The following is a 17,329-nucleotide window of genomic DNA, read 5'->3' as shown; positions in this document are numbered from 1 at the left end:
AACATGAGATAAAACTTCAATTAAATACTTAAACTCAAAGGCATTGGATTCTATTTGGTCTAGTTTGAAATTTCTCACTGTCTATTATTAAAAATATTAAACCACCAGAAATAATTCAAATTAAAAAAGTCAATAATTTGGTCAACTTTAAGTCAAAATCAAGTTAAAACTTCAAAAATTCATAACAAAATATAGAAAAATTCAATTTCAGCGAACTTACAGTCTAATTACTCATCTTAAGGTCTAGTATTTTAAAAAAAATATTAACTTTCTAGAAACAAATCTTAATCTAAAAGTCAAAATTTAACCCTTTTAATTAATACATTTAAATAATTTCAAAAATTCAATATTTAATTTAAAAATTCAGAAAAACATAACCCAAATTTAAATACCATCAACCAATAAATTATAATTAAAATTCATTCACCTCCAAACCTTAATAAATTCAATTCACTTAATTATACTAGTTACCATTGGGTAACTCGGACCTACAAGTTATTAATTTAGCCCCAAGAAAAGTGAAATAAATTTTACAATCCCATTGAGCAATTAAGGTGGTAGTCATCCATGTTTTAAAATATATCTTAAATAAAATTTTAAATCATCAATATTTAAAATTTAATTAAAATTTCCCTTGATTATTTTAACCAACTAGAATATAAAACAACTTTAGCCAATTACCCTATATAGGATTATTCAAGCCACACAACCTACCTTGTACATTTTAGATCATTTGCTAGGACAACCAATTCTAGTCTTATGCTAGGTCAATGTTTTACTTTCCTACTATTATGTGACAAACTTTTCGAGTTTTTACTACATACTCTTTGAAAATTGATTAATTGATGTGATTATTAATTTAAATTCTACAATCTGTGAATTAATTTGATGGGTAAAATATTACCTTTAGGCTAGGGGAAATTTAAATGCTAATATAATCTTATGCAGGAGGTCATGCTCAAGTAAGGCATCAAAATTAAAGGGGGCAAAATTAAAGTTAAACAAATCAAGTTTTTGCATGAGCTTTGCTATGTTAAGTCCCCTTTTAAATCAAAAGAACATGCTCAAGTGTGACAGGTTTGAGAACTTTTAATTTCAATATATAATTGTTTGAGATGTGATTTCAAATTATAACTTCATAAGATAACCCTATAGAATATTTGAGTCTAGAATTTTTTATTTTCAAATGCAATTTATTTTGAGTCAAGAGTTGTAATATTTAAAGTGATCTGAGATGTGATAAAAATTAAATTTGGAATCCAAAGATGAATGAATATCCCTCAGAGGAAAGTTCTTATCCATTTGAAGATCTAAATCACGATAAATTTCAAATATCCAAAGGAAAAAGATAACACCCCTTATGAGGGGGAGTTTCTTTTCATTTAGATATACGGACACGATGGATCGAAGGAGCCTGTAGAAGGACGAAGAAGTGAAGATCGAGAAGAATCTAATTCTCAAAGTCACTTGAGTCATAGGAGTAGAATCCAAGTTCTTGTCAGTGGTATTTGGCATTTTTATTTTTTCTGCATACCTTGGGATGTAATATTAATTGGCACTTGCCACATGGACTATTAAATTAATTTAATTAATTTAATTTGATTTGATTAATTTGTTTACTCTGCTTACGATTAGGACTGCCTTCTTTTCTTAGTTTTTTAGCGATTATATTTTGTATTTTGATTTAGCCTGGAACCTAATATAAGGCTCATGAGAGTACGATTCAAAAGTTTTCTACTTTAAAAAAATTAAAAATTTTAAGATAACATAGAAACATAACAGCTTTAAGAAGTCAGTCTGAGACTGACCCAGAGTTCACATGCATCATATTTTAATCTCCTTTTTCTTATTAGGCACCTCCCCACTTGCAGGTTCTAGCAGGCCACCTGACCTATTAGGGTGCAGTCCTATCAAAGAAAAGTTATGCAATCTCTAGGGAAAATTTTATTTTTAAACCTTTTTTAAAAAGTTGCTTCATATTTGATTTAAGCATTTATCGAGTCAACTTGCATGCATTGCACTAGAAATAAATTTGAATGAGTCTAAAATTTAATTTTGTTTTATTTCAAGCATCAAATTACCCAATATAAGTTAAGGGGCTACTTAGGATATTCTCTAGATGTTAGGCTTAACTCTTAAAACTTAATCAACAATTTTACCACTCTTTCACTAAAGATCTGATACATAGATTTTAAGAGACTAGGTGGTTAACATGCTCCTCAATCCAGGCTGGAGTAAGTCCAGGTTTGCACTACATTAGCTAGGTTTGGGTTACTAACTTTTCAGTACCCAATTTAGATTTAGATTTTGAGACAGTTTTAAACTATAAGACTTCAACCTTCTAGGAATATGATCCTAACATTCTAATTAAATTGATAATTCAAATTAAAAATTCTATTCAATCTAGAATTCAAGTCCAACACATAGGATTGACAAATGTATTTTTTGAATTGTTTTAGAATCTTAAACACCACATACTTCTCCTCCCTTGACCTTCAGAAATAACTATTTAATTTTGATCCAATCCCAGCTAAATTTCAAATCCTCACTCCGTTGGTATCAATCCTTGAAAATTCAAAAATGAAAATTCTACCCTTATTTTAATCAAGAGTATCCATAGGAGACTTCAATTTTCCTATGATGTAATTAACTATGAGAGCTTGCGCTCATAGAAGATAGAAACCCAAATCAAATTTTCAAAAATAATTTTTTTTTTCAAAACTTCAATTAATTATCTTTGAGAAAATTAAATTTGACGATCATTATCGTCATATTAAAATATTTGATAATAGGTGATATTTTCTTTCCCCAGAAATATATGTCATTTTATTATCATAATTTTGGTTATGAAATTAAAGATCATTTATCCAAAACATCACAGTCAAATACTAGAATGAACATCATTTTGATCCTTTGGGCTCATATACGGTTCTTTCGTGAATCTAACTACAATAACCGGGGTAGCTCAACATTTTGTAATATGATCACATTAAAAAATGATATGTTCACCTCCTGAGGTGATATATCATTCATAATGATATGTTTAATTTTAAAATTGAAATTCTAAAAAAATCATCCTTTCCCAAAGAAAATTAATCTTTTCAAAACTCAACTTTTTTAAATCAAACAATATAATAGTAGACTTTATTGGTAGTCTGAAGGTTGTATAATTTGTCTTCAAAAGCCATAAAAATTTGATTATAACTGGATGAATTATCCATAAGGAGAATATTGCATGTCATGTAGCAATATCAACCATGAGTTTTGATGTACAAAGAAAAAAAACTCATCTTTAGGATAATCTTTATTTATATCTTTGAAGTCTATGTAGACATGCATTTGATCGCTCCATTCTTTTACTGGAATAATACTGACTAATCAAGCTGGATATTTCTCTTCCCGGATCAAACTAGCCTCTATTAGTTTCTTAACTTTCGTGATTACTTGTTGTTCGATTTCAAGACGCATTCTTCGTGGTGCTTATTTAAAGGAATCATATTGGGTTGAATATCTAATTTATGAACTGCAATATCTGGAGATAATCTGAGCATTTCTTCATAATTCTAGGCAAAACAATCTTTAAATTATGAAATAAAATTAATCATTTTGCATGCCTCATCCTAATTTAATGAAGAACTTATGAAGATCAAATGAGGGTCTTCTTCAGTGCCTAAATTTATTTCTTTTAGATCATCAATCATTGATTTAATATCTTCTTCAAGTTCGAGAGGTGCATTTCTAGTTTAAGAGCCATCCAGATCATCTAAAATCTCTAAAAAAAATCCATTAAAAGATTTAACACCATTTATAAAGATACAATCAGACTCTAGATTATGATATTTAGTATTCCACATATTTTTGAATTGTTGGGCTTCACCTCTATTCCATGTTGATGGTGTCAAATCTTGTTTAGCAAATTTATTTACACAGTTAGAATGTTAATTAAAAGATAGTTCTACTATTTTATTTAAGATGGATCATCGAAATTAACATCATTTTCTACACTTTTGCTAGTATAAGGTATAAATGTATTATTTTTACAATCAGAATTCAGAGCAGGAGAGACCATTACTGCCAACCCTACTATATCATTTTATGATAATGGGGATAGAGTCATATATTCCTATATACCTCTTTAATCTATCAAAGGTAGACATGTTTATATTTTCTTTTTTAGTGATTTAAACCTGATCCTTATCGCTATCTGATTCTGAAAAAAATTTAAACTTTGTTTTCTTGATATCATTCCAATATTCTACAACATATTACTTTTTCTCAAATACATAAGATTTATCCTCTAAACAGGATTCCAAATTGATATGTATTATAGACTCCTTTATTTAACAAATACTCTTTTATGTTTACTTTTACTTTCTTATTTTGTTGTTCTCTACCTCTCCCACCTCTCCCTTTAGATCGCTGAGCGATTCTACCATCTCGTTGCGAAGAAGGAATGAAATTTTTATTCAAGGTTAGAACACTTTTCTTTTTCTTTTCCTTTTTCTATTGTTTTATCTTTCTTTATTTTTATTTTATTTATTTTGTTAAGCAGTTTGAAATTTATTAAAAAAGACTATATGCTTTTTAGGCAAATAACATGAAGCATCTTCGTATATCCCTACTTCATGAATTGAAAATGATTACAAAACTCTCTTAATTATTGTTAAATGCCCTCACAAGAATATTTAATAAGCTGGTGAAAAGAGGAAAGCATAATTTTATATTCATGGAGCTAGGGTCTGCCCACAAGATCATTAAAGTAAGTCTCTAAATCTATTATACGAATTTAGCATCAGTTTCCAATCCTTCTATTTCTAAGAATAAGGTTACTGAACCCAAAGCCCTTTTTCATTAAATCCTTGAAACACAATTTTATCAAAGCTGAGTTTATAAGCATTAACTTGAAGATATGCAAGAGTTCTAACAATAATTATGTTGACTGATACACCTGAATCAATAAGGTCATGAGATAACTTAAAGTTATCCATATTTATTAACATATATAAAGGATGATTATGATCAGTGGTTCCCATCAATAAGTCTTCATCCGAGAATGTTACTCCTGGAACATCTTTGAAACTCAATGCATCTTCAGACTATGTTCATGCTAACTGAGCCATATGAATCTCTGGATCGAGCAGAGATTTGATTAAAGATTCACTCATTTCTTTAGAAAAACCATATCATCATAAATACTCAGTCTTACAGGTACTTTTCAAAGATGAGCTAAGATATTGTAGTCTACTTTTAGAAATTCTGAATTAAATGCATCAAGATGTTGTGCTAGTTGGTTTGAAGTCTCCAATTTTCTATCACTTATTTTCCTTAATTAGTTGTAGATGCTCGTGGAGGTAAAAATTTACCACTATGAAGATTTACTTGAACTACCACTTTAGAGGAAGAGGCAACATAATTATTTACTTTTGAACCACTAGTTAACTTTAAAGTTTCATTTGGTGAATCATCAAAATCAAACATCTCAATTTCTATATTGATAAAATCACCCTAAATATCAAGGACAAGTGAATTGCTATCAAATAAATTTTGGATAGATTCTTTTAATTCAATAAAGTTTATTTTAAAATTTTGAGAATTATTTTCTATTTAGCTATTTGAATCACTAGTTGTTTAATTATCACTAAATATTGAAAAAATCTACCCTAAATCTTTCTTTATTACTTTCTTAGTCCCTGACAGGATAAATTAAAAATCATACAAGTAAGAGGTATGAAGTTTTTGGACCGTCTATCTATAGAAATTACAACTTTATTCTTTACATTATGAGCTTTATTTTTACATTCATCATTCTGAACTATTGAGATTGATAGGGTGACATCTTCTTGAGCTCTACAATTAGAATTTTATTATGAACCTCATTCTCAGGATCACTAAATTAACTCGGATGGGATTCTGTACTTCTTGAGATACCTAAGTAGATGAACAATATAATTTATTATCTTTTTAGAAGATTTGGATAAGATAATATCCAAACCATCATCAAGCTTTAAAACTGAAGAGGGATAAGGCTCACCAATCCTATATTTAGCATATCCTTAACTTGAATATGCCAAATACTTCTTGGGTATCATAACTGACCCATACTTGATGTTCTTTTCAAGCTACTCCTTGAAGGTTATATAATCCTTAAGTTTGTGCCCCACTATTCAGTGATATGGGCAATAATTAGGTTTCTTCAATTTGTCCACATCTTCCAGCCTCTTTATGATATGAAAGTTTGTACTCAAATTTCTTCAATAGATTCTTGAAATTTCTTTTAATTACTTTCCCTTTGAATGAGTATGTTTTATTTTTAAGTGCTTCAAACCTCTCTCTATTTTTTTTCTAGATTAAGATTGGAATAAGGCTTGAACTGTTCATTCAATGATTTATTATACTGCTGATATTGGGAAGCACGTGCCTGACTTTCTATATGAAATTTACTTGCATGTTTTCCCTTATCTATGGTTGACATTCCACAACATGTTCTCTAAAACTTTCCGATGTTTCAACTTCTTTATTTCTAATAAAGTTTGATCCTTTAAGAATGACAACTGAGAAGCTTCCTCTTGGAGATTAGAGCTTTACTTTACAACTTCTCAAATTTGTTTATGGTGAACCCTTTTAATAAAAAGTCCACTTGGCCTTTTATATTTTTAAGGAGAGTTTCTATAGCATGCTTCTTTTGCAACTAAGGCTTGCACCTCATGCTAAGATTTCTCCTTCTTAATATATAGTACACCAGATTTTCACCAAGTTTCTATTTCTCAATCACCAGAGCTCTAACTATTACATGATGACGTGCTCCAAAAAAACTTTTTTACAAACAAATGTTCTAATTCAATGAAGGTATGGACTCACCCATCAGGCAATTTTGTATACTAATGAAAAGCTACCCTTGACAAGCTGTTTATAAACTACCTGAACAAAAGCACATCACTTCCCCTACATGCAACTACTAGCCCTGAGTGTGTTAAATGCTGTTTAGGATTCCCTGTACCATCAAAAATTTTGAACGAGAGTGGCACAAATTCTTTAGGATAAGGGACCAATTCATATTCCTCGTAGTAGGGCTTGCCACTTAGAATAGATGAAGTTCCCTAGGATTGGGAGTGTAAATGGGTTGAGCCGAGTCTAGTAGTGAAATTATTGAGCTAAGCTCATATAGCTCATATTGAGCTCAAACTCAAGCTCAAGCTCGACAAGAGCTCATTTAATGAGCTTGAACTTGACTCACTACATAAAAATCAAGCTCAAGTTTGGCTTGATTGAATAGCTCGAACTTGACTCATTTATGAAGCTCGAATTTTTGTTATCTTAAAATATGGTACATTAACAATTTTTTAAAATATATTTTAAAATTGATTAGCTCAACGAGCTAACAAGTCGAGTCAAACTGAGCTCAAACTAGAGCTCTCTTAGTAAACAAGTTTGATTACATGCTTGAGCTTGAACTTGAAACTTGATAAGTTCGACTCGCAAGCTCATCATTGAATCAAGTTTACACCAGCTTGGCTCACTTACATCCCTACCTATAACTATGCTAGAGCCTCATTAACTTGCTACTCTACCAACTACTTGACGACTCTTTTTCTAACACTCTATCTGTATTTTCTTTTACTACTTTTTGCTTATTGTAGTGTTAAACATACTCTATTGGAACTTATTATATCTGAGCTTTTGATAAAGGATTTTTTTTTTTTTACTTTTATAAAATAACCATATCAACAATAAACTCTTCCATCTTTTCTCCATTCTAGAGATTTGTTCATCTTTCTTAATCAGTTGGACTAATAGACACTAGGTAAGATCTAGTGACAATGGGTCAGATTCATTGTATCACCATCTTCTTGTTGACCTTATTTTTATATGAGGTCATCAGGACCTATCTAGAATCTTGGTTGGTGATCTGATAGGAAATACTTGGATTTCCAAGTGTTTCTCACCAAAATCAGTAAAATTTCAGCAGTAAACTGCTGTCCACAGCAGCCAACAGCAGCCAAACAGCAGGAAACAGGGAAAACGTAGAGAAAAACACAAGTAGAAGCTTGTATTTTACTAGAAGAAAAAGAAAACAGCAAAGATACAATTGATCCTCAATTCGAGAGGAGGATCGATCTCTCCCAAATCCCTAGACGCCGCTAGAGCCCAAAGAAAACCTAAATCTAAGAGATCTCAAATTTCAACCAAATTCAAGATGCTCAAACCCTAGGAAAATCTACTATTTAATGCATATAAATCAAAAGGAAATCCCTAAACAGTCCCTACAATCAATTTCCCTCCTAAAATCCATTGAAAAACCTTCCTATTCGGGCGTGCGGGACCATCGGCGGCGTGCGTGCGTGCGGCTTCCGCCTGTTTCGCGATCTTTGGCCCGTGAACCGGTCCCGCCTGGACCGGCTAGACCAGTCCAGTGGACCGGTCTAACAATACTCCCCTCCCAAAGATCCACCTTGTCCGCAAGGTGGAAAGACAACACCCTCCATTCCTTCTTCATCACAAACAGTAAGAACTTGAAGAGTTCGGTCCTTACACCTGTGCCCCAGCGTATACCTCTCGTCACATCTGAAACAAAGCCCTTTTGCCCTCTTCTCCTGTAATTCTGTCTCAGTGAGCTTCTTGAAGTTATCCCCACTCCATCCTCCTATTGGGTTCTCCCTGGTGATCTCATTATTGCTGACTAATGCAGGCCCCTTTTGTGCTAAAAGAGTGGTCGTAGTCTTATAAGAGCCTCCTGAGCTGCTGATCCTAGCTCCCTTCTCCAGGTTATTCTGATTTTCTACCAGCTGTGCCAACTTCATTGCCTCCTCCAAGTCACTAGGCATCAGAACTTTAACTGCCGCTCGAATCTCTGCCTTCAACCCCTTCATGAAATTCCCCTCCAATACGCTATCTGATAATCGCTCCACCCTACTAGCCAGGTGCTCGAACCGATCACGGTAGTCTTCTACTGATCCCTCCTGCACCAGAGCAAAGAACTGCTCATAGAAATCTCCTCCCCGGTCGGTTTGGAAACGTTCTATTATGCAGTTTTTGAATTCCCTCCAGTTCCTGATAGGCTCCCTCCTGTCACGCCACTGATACCATGCCAAAGCCTTTCCTTCCAGACACAATCCTGCCGCCGTCAGCTTCTCATCCTCTGTCAACCCATTGACCGCAAAGTAACGCTCCACCTTGTAGATCCAGCCATGGCCGTCTTCCCCCTCGAAAACGGGCATCTTCAATTTCCTCACCTTGGGATCTCCCCGGTATCCTCCATAGCCTCCCATTCCCCTCAGAGGAAGCATTCCCCAATTGTCCCGATCGTTCCTCCGACGAATATACTCTAACCCCTCTTCATACTCACCTCTCCTCCCTTCAACCTCATCACCTCGACGCTGAATACCTTCAAATTCAACACCTCGACGATGACGTTCCTCCCTTCTTCCTTCAAAATCCCCCCCTCGACGCTGAATTCTTTCGAATTCAGCACCTCGGCGATGCGATCCCTCTCTTCTCCCACCAAAATCAGCCCCCCTTCTGTCATATCCCATGCTCATCTCTTCCCTCGAAAGGGGGTCTAAAGGAGGCATGTCGTTCTCTTCCTCTAGGATCTCCACCTCCACATTTCTCCTCCCCCGCAAGGGGTTCGGATTTCCTCCCATGCCATGGCCGTCGGCGATCTCTCTTATTTCCGATGTCGCCGGATTGGTTTTCATCTCAAGTAGTTTCTTCAACATTTCCTCCATTGCGGTGAACTTCCCCTCTATTTAATGCATACAAATCAAAAGGAAATCCCTAAACAGTCCCTACAATCAATTTCCCTCCTAAAATCCATTCAAAAACCTTCCTATTCGGGCGTGCGGGACCATCGGCGGCGTGCGTGCGTGCGGCTTCCGCCTGTTTCGCGATCTTTGACCCGTGAACCGGTCCCGCCTGGACCGGCTGGACCGGTCCAGTGGACCGGTCTAACATGATCCTATGGTTGACAGTTGTCTACTTATCAATCACAGAGACCCCAATAAAATTTCAATGCAGCCTTCAATCCAACTCCCACTTTGCTACCTATAATTATAGTTCAATTTAATTTTCAATCAAACCTTGATATTATCCAATCAACCCAATCATTTATCTAATTGTGATTGATTTGTATATTCCAAAATTTAACTAATCAAACCCAAAATCCAATTCAAACTCAATTTTCTAAATTTAAAACCTAAAGGCCAAAAGCCTAGGTCCTGAAACCCTTTTTAGGTAAATTTTCTATCACCTGGAAACCAGTATAATGACTTCCAATTCAAGATCTATCAGTTGCATATTGATTAGACATGTCCATGGAGTCAGCCAATCAAATTTGAGCTCAATCTGAGGCTCCTAGTATCAAAAACTAAATTGATTTTCAAATGTTGCAAAACCTTCAAATATTTACGGCATATGCCACTAGACTTGACACTTTATAGATTTTGACCCCAAGACCCTTGACCATGTCTATGACCTTCAATATGATATGATGAACAATAAACCATACTTTGATGGACCCCATTTGACCCAGAGTTCATTAGAGGTCAAAATGACAAAAATGCCCTTCAAGAGGATTTTTAGACTTTTGGCAAAAAACTTAACATGGATCAATCTCTTCCCTCAAAACCTATTCCAATGAATCTTGAATATCATTTGGGATCTATTGGACCTGAACTTAGGTTTTGGTTTAAACAGGTTGATCAAGTCAATCATGGTTGACCAAAATACCTAAGGGTTCAAATGTCAATTTAAATCAAAATGACCTAACAAATGCATGGGACGAACTCCATTGGTCTCAAAACACTCATCTAAACTTGTTCGACCAAACCTAATTAGTTGTTTGACTAGGTTGATCAAGTCAACCATATTTGACCAAATCAACTCTTTAACCTACACTAATGTCAATTTCAATGCTTGAACTCATTTCAAGTCAAATCAATCCTTCAAAATCTCTCAATTAGACATTCCATACATATCCAAAGATTTTTAAATCAAAACTCCCTATAGTTGACTTGGTCAACCCATTTGGAGGGGTTAAAACCCTCGCCAATTTTATCTATTTTCTCAAAACTTCAATCCCTTGACTCCAAACCTCTTGGGAAAATTTCTTACAGCTCTCTTAATCTTCTTAAGACCTATCCTAGTCACCATTTGGTCAATAGGTCAAGAAGTCAATAAATTCTTTCAAGCTCATGGGAAGAAGCCAAATTATGGCCATATCACCATGCCAAATAAGTAAATCCCATTCCCCCATCTAAATCCTGCTCAAACCTGATAAAAAGTAGCCTAATTCCTCTCTTAAAAGGCCCCAAACCAGCCCTCTAAACCATGCTTAAGCTTGGTTTAGCCAAATGAAAGAAAAGTATGTGGTCCCCCTTCCCATGGACCAAGACAAATCCCTCTTAACCCACCAGCTTTCTCCTAATTTTGGACAACACAGGGGACACTTGGCATGCATCTAAGTTCTCCCTAATTAAATCCTAGCCATCCAATATAAAGGCCAAAGTTTAAGTGGATGAAACATGACCTAATACCCATCATCCTTGCTCATTTTCATCCAAGCTCTAATTCCAGCAGCCTCCAACCTTCCAAAAGCATTCCCCATTTTTCCCCCTTCTCCCTAGTCCATTCCAAGATTTCTCCCATCATTTCTAGGCCTCAAATCACTATTCTAGTGAGAAGAGAGCATTCTAGTGAAACCCATCTCTCTTTAACAACTTCAGATCCAACCGTCCAAAGCTCTTGGGGTCTTTAGCAAATTTGTAGAGGATGTCATCAGAAGAAAAGGGAGTCTAAGATCTCAAAAATCCATCGGCTAGATTATAAGATATTCTAACTTACAGGTAAAACTTTAATTTTAAACTGTAAAAAATCTGTAATGCATGGAGCTTCCAAACTCCAAGCATTGAAAGATTATGTTACCATTAATATGTGCTTCAAATTTGGTTTGATTTGGACAGGTATCTTTTAAGTTATGAGCAATCAAATTTTTAGTTAATTTTGAACTAAAAATGGTCCTTCAATTTGAGTCATCCGATCATTAATCAGACGACTCAGGTCAAAACTGCACACATGTCGGTCCTAGAACTTGAATGCGGGTCTCGACTCAAAATTGCGGGGGTGACGCGGTGTCATCTTCTTCTGCCACGTGTCATCGAACGGATCGAACGACAAACAATCGCGCTGACGTGGTTAGGTCGAAATCACGTCCGCGGTTTCAATGGGCCATGTGTCCCGGACAGGCGACGATTCTAGAGACGGTAGCGCAGCCGTTTTGATTTCAGAATTGATTAAAAAAGTCTCAATAAATGACCAGAAACCAATATTCAAAGTAAATTAAATTTTTCACCAAATTGGAAGTTCTTGGTATCATTGGAAAGGGAATTTAGCCTATTATTTATTAAAATTGAAATCAAGTTAATTTTATTATTAGATTGTGAAATATTCTTGTTTGTTTGAATTTAGTTTTTTGTAATTTTCTCATAATCCAGTGATCAATTAGGGTCCAAATTTTGGTGAAAAGGTTTTTGGATATCTTAGGCATATACTATAATTTTCTTAGGATCAGATACCCAATAGATTGTTGTGATGTAAATTTTTGAAGCAATGGATCTATTTTGGACCCAAAACTTTGAAAATTCATAACTCTTCAAATCTTTAGAAATAAGGTGCATGATTGCATATGTACCAGGATTAGATGAATAAAATTTAAAGTCCAATTTAACTATAGTAATACTTAGGAAAAATAATTAAGGTGATCTAGATGACTTAGAAAATTCCTAAAAAATTTTACACACACCCAATAGATATAAAACTTAGCAAACTCAGACTAAGTGACATCTTACACTATATGTTTAAATTTGATTGAATTTGGAGCCTTTAGGTCAGAAAATTAAACATCTCAAAATTCAACCTTTTGAGGGACTTAACCAATTTTAAAAAATTGCAATAAATCCAAATCAAATCCAAAAAATTCAATTAATACATCAAACTGGCCATGGATGTGTCATTTAGTTATAACCAAATCAAGATGGCTCCTCAAGATAAAAAATTTTAAAGCTTTTAGAAGCTCTATCAGAATTTATTACTATAAGGTTAGACCTTTTAGTCTTAAAAATGATAGTGTGACCTACCAGCTAAGCCATGACCAAGTTCTTTGATGAACTTATATACAAAAAATAAAGTGTTATATCGATGATCTAGTTGTTAAGATTAAAAAATATATATTTTTGATTTAAGAGTTATTTTTGAATTGTTATGTTACTATGGTTTGAAGATGTACCCTTTGAAGTATGCCCTTGGAGTGACTTTAGGGAAGATTTTTAGGCTTCATAGTGGGCACCATAAAATTCAAATTAATCCAACAAATATCAAAACTATCTTAGATGTTAACCTCTATACAAAGAGAAAGAAGGGAAGAATGTAGAAATCCCGCGTGCATACCTTATGCTCGGCGGATCCACGAATTCTGCCGCAGATCCGGCTGAAATCGGCGCCGAATAGGTCATCTCCCGCGATTCCTGCATGAATCCCGCCTCGATTCTTCTCCCTTCGCGTCTTTAAAAGCAGACCAAATGAATCCCTCAGACCTCCCATCATTCTCGAGTCGCAACCCATACGAAACCTCTCTTCCACTCCCGATCCCTTGCTTCTTCGACTCAGAGAGAGAGAGAGAGAGAGAGAGAAGAAGGAGAACCCTTACCTTGCCCTAGCCTCCACCTGACTTTGCTCCTTTGACAACCTCTCTTTCCTGTCGGATCGAGAGTCACGACATTTTGAGCGGAAGGAACCGCGGGAGCTAGCTTGCTGTGAACGTAACTTTCTCCCTTACCGAGCCTCTTCGGCCAAATCCCGTAATTCTCCTTCTCTATCTTTATATATAATAATATATTTGTTTTATATATATATATATACACATACATACATACATACATATTTTTTAAAAAAATTTCAAAAAAAAAAAATTTTTGTGCAAAAAAAAGAATGCAAACCTCTCTTTCCCTTGCCTCGATTTTCGTGTCAACTCCATCGACATATCCCCACGAAGGTACGAATATTTCTGAACTCAGATTCCCGCTTTCAAAGTTTGCGGAGCACCGAAAAACTGCCCATACACGCCTTTATTACGTATGGTGGGATGGGACCACGGTGCGACGCCTACGGCGAAGCGGGTAATCACCTTAAACTCGAGAGCCCGTTCTCGGAGTTTGCGGAGCACCGAAAAACCGCCTATATACGCCTTTATTGCGCGTGGTGGGATGGGACCCCAGTGCGGCGCCTACGACGAGGCGGGTAATCACCTAAAAGCCCCATTTCAAAGTTCGTGGCACATCGAAAAATCGTCTATACACGCCTTTATTGCGCGTGATGGGATGGGACCCGGGTGCGACACCTACAGCGAGGCGGGTTATTCATAAGTACCCTCGAGCGAGAGGAAAGCAAACTGTCTTTTTAAACAGGTACCGTCAAAGACCCCCATACACGCCTTTATTGTGCATGGTGGGAGTGAAGTTCATGGTCATTGTGTCCTCGTCCGAGGACACCTACCATACACGCCTTTATTACACGTGATGGGAAGGCCCAGTTTCTCGTAGTTTTCCCCTAAACAGGGGAGTCGCCGGGAGGCTGCCGAAGTTTCGGGTGCACACGAGGGACTTATACTTGGACTTTGAACAAGATCTAAATGACTTAATAAGCAGTTGAACCCAAATAAAAAAATGAGCAAGAGGCTTAATTTGAACTGAAATCAAACTTGAATCAACTTCGAACCATAGTGGACTTTTGAATATTCAAATTGAAAAGAACAAGAACTTGGACTTGAACTAAAGCAAGAACTTGATTTGAACATTAAGCCGACAAGGCTTGAACTTGATTGAACTCAAAGAATTGCAGGGGGGCATAGAACTTGAGTTTGATGCTTGAACTCAAGCAAGGACTTATGAAAGCAGACTCGAATGAACATTTTTTGAAAAATCAAAGTAATGATCACATTGAAAATATAAAAGTGTTAACCAATAATCTTGAGCATCCAAACAAACATCAATGAATAGAACTTGGACCTGAACTTGATCCGAGGAATGGGAAACTTTGCTTGAATGCAAATAATAAGATTTGAACTTGAACTGAGTGACATTGTTTGGGACTTGAACAAAGAACTACAAGTTTAACTTTCTTACAAGCATCAACAAACAATTATAAGCGATGACCTATGGTGAATAGAATCCCTATATCTCACTCATAAGAGCAAGTGATATGAATTTGATGAGCAAAGACAGTTATAATGGGATATTCATAAAAGATTTACATATGAATGTATTGAATTCTCCATTATCAACAATAATTCAACATACAAGCAAAGGTACAAACAAGGGTAAAAAACTGGCAAAGTATACAAGCTCCTACAAGTTAACATATAAGACTCTTCATTCATATAATGATCTTATCTACAAGTAGTGTTGGTGAATACATCACCAGTGTGACGGATTTTCTACATGAATGAGATAGAAGATCGTAGCAGATGTGAACTCTTACTAGCAATGATGGAAGATGTGTCATATGCATAGTAATATACATACGCGGGTGTGATGAGTAATTATCAGATAAATACACTGAACCTTAACAAACCATAGCAATTAATATGCAACATGAGATGTTCACAAGCAGAACACATCATTGACAATAATTCAACATAGGTCAAATACACTGGTTCTCTACATGCAGAAGCGGACGTATGACAAATGCAAATGCCTGCCAAAATTTGTAGAAGACCCACTATGCACACAACATGTCATCTACAAGAAGGATACAAGAAGTTTGCCATAAGTGTTAAGATACTAATACAGCCTATAAGCAGGCAGTAACAAGTAGATGCATCTGTCTCCTACAAGCGGAGGGAATTTAATATACCACAAGTGCAAGTCCCTATGGTCCATTACAGTATCCTTCTATACAGGTTTGTACATTCGACATATGGTTTGCGAGCAAATGTGAAAGATCTGCAATACATACAAGCCCTCCACGAATACAGATGTGAGCACCATATACCATCTGTGGGTACATGCAGAAAGACTTCAATAAATGCAGTATCCCGTAGTCAATTTCAGCCTGTAAATGATTACATCTACCTACTTACATGCAGCAATAGCGCATATACTGAAAAGACCAAAGAACACAATAAAATTCATGAAGAATACGAATAAATGCCAAAGGGCTACAATAAATGCAAGTTCCTACGAGTCACTGTAGGAAACTCGTTGTATATATAGTACACTATCTGCAAGCAAATGAAAGAACTACAATGAATGCAAGCATTGACAAACACAAAGCAGGAGATTCATTAGTGCACTACAATTCACATGCAGAGAGCAACGAGTAGTATACGATAATCTACCTGTACAGAGCAGCAAAAAGCTCAATCTACAAGCTGCTACGCCATGCCATCGGATCTGTAACACTCATACAAGCAGAAAGAAGGCGTCCACAAAACTACAATGCCACGCCACCGGATCCACAACATTCATGCAAGTGGACAGAAGGCGTCTCACAAATATTCCAAGAAAGCCTCTGCACGTGCACCGTAGCTTGTATACACATAAGTACACTAAAGAAAAAAATACAATCCGAACCCGCATGGGCCCCGGCGAGCGTGTTATTGGTACACACATGACGTCTAGGGATGCTGCGCGGGTCAATAAATTTGAACATGATCCTCCTAAGTAATAAGAGTCGATAAGGTTCAACAAACAACTATAAAATCCCCCCCCAAACACCCACATGGGCCCCGGCGAGCATGTTGTGGAAACACATGTGACATCTAGGGATACTGTGCGGGTCAATAAGTGAATTCAAGTTCGAATCTGATCCTTTTATACGGATCAATAGGAGTCGACAGGGTTCGAACCATCAAATGAATATACGGTTGTGGCGACCGGCATATTTATTTAATACATTCATATTAGGCCTTTAAGGCCTATAATCAAGAGAATTCACTAACAAAGGCATAAAGCCTACGAAACCTGATCCTCTGTCGATAACTCGACATAGTCGACTAGGTTCAAAGCATAAATATTTTCAAATGACCCAAAACACCCCGATGATGGCCGCGTTGAATGCATATCTCAACCGGAGGGGTCCATTCCAAATACTTTCAGATGCCTTCCAAGCTCCAACCAAAAATCCAAAAAATCTCAAAAATCTTAAAATCTAAAAATATTTAAAATTGAAATATATCCATCACCACTTAAAGCAAAATCTATCCACCATCCACAATAGTTTGTCGGAGTTGACCAATTAGAAAATTATTTCAGCTCACATAGAGCTAATGCCTAATAGA

General features: G+C 35.8%; 1 protein-coding gene across 3 annotated transcripts in view; it reads right to left on the bottom strand.

Moving 5' to 3' along the window:
- The window catches only part of LOC110110726 (malonyl CoA-acyl carrier protein transacylase), a 54,747-nt gene that overhangs the window by 1,641 nt on the left and 35,777 nt on the right, over positions 1 to 17,329 (bottom strand). Inside the window, exon 11 of one of the 3 annotated variants that reach the window (XR_003702372.1) lies at positions 4,891 to 5,128. The exons of the other annotated variants lie outside the window; for them this stretch is intronic. The gene's annotated coding sequence lies outside the window, so the exon portion shown is untranslated. Of the gene's footprint in view, positions 1 to 4,890; positions 5,129 to 17,329 lie in introns of those variants that run through there. 3 annotated transcript variants of the gene reach the window in all.

Source organism: Dendrobium catenatum, unplaced genomic scaffold, assembly GCF_001605985.2.
Source record: "Dendrobium catenatum unplaced genomic scaffold, ASM160598v2 fragScaff_scaffold_1284, whole genome shotgun sequence".
NCBI lineage: Eukaryota > Viridiplantae > Streptophyta > Magnoliopsida > Asparagales > Orchidaceae > Dendrobium > Dendrobium catenatum.
This window is presented reverse-complemented; position numbering and strand designations above follow the sequence as displayed.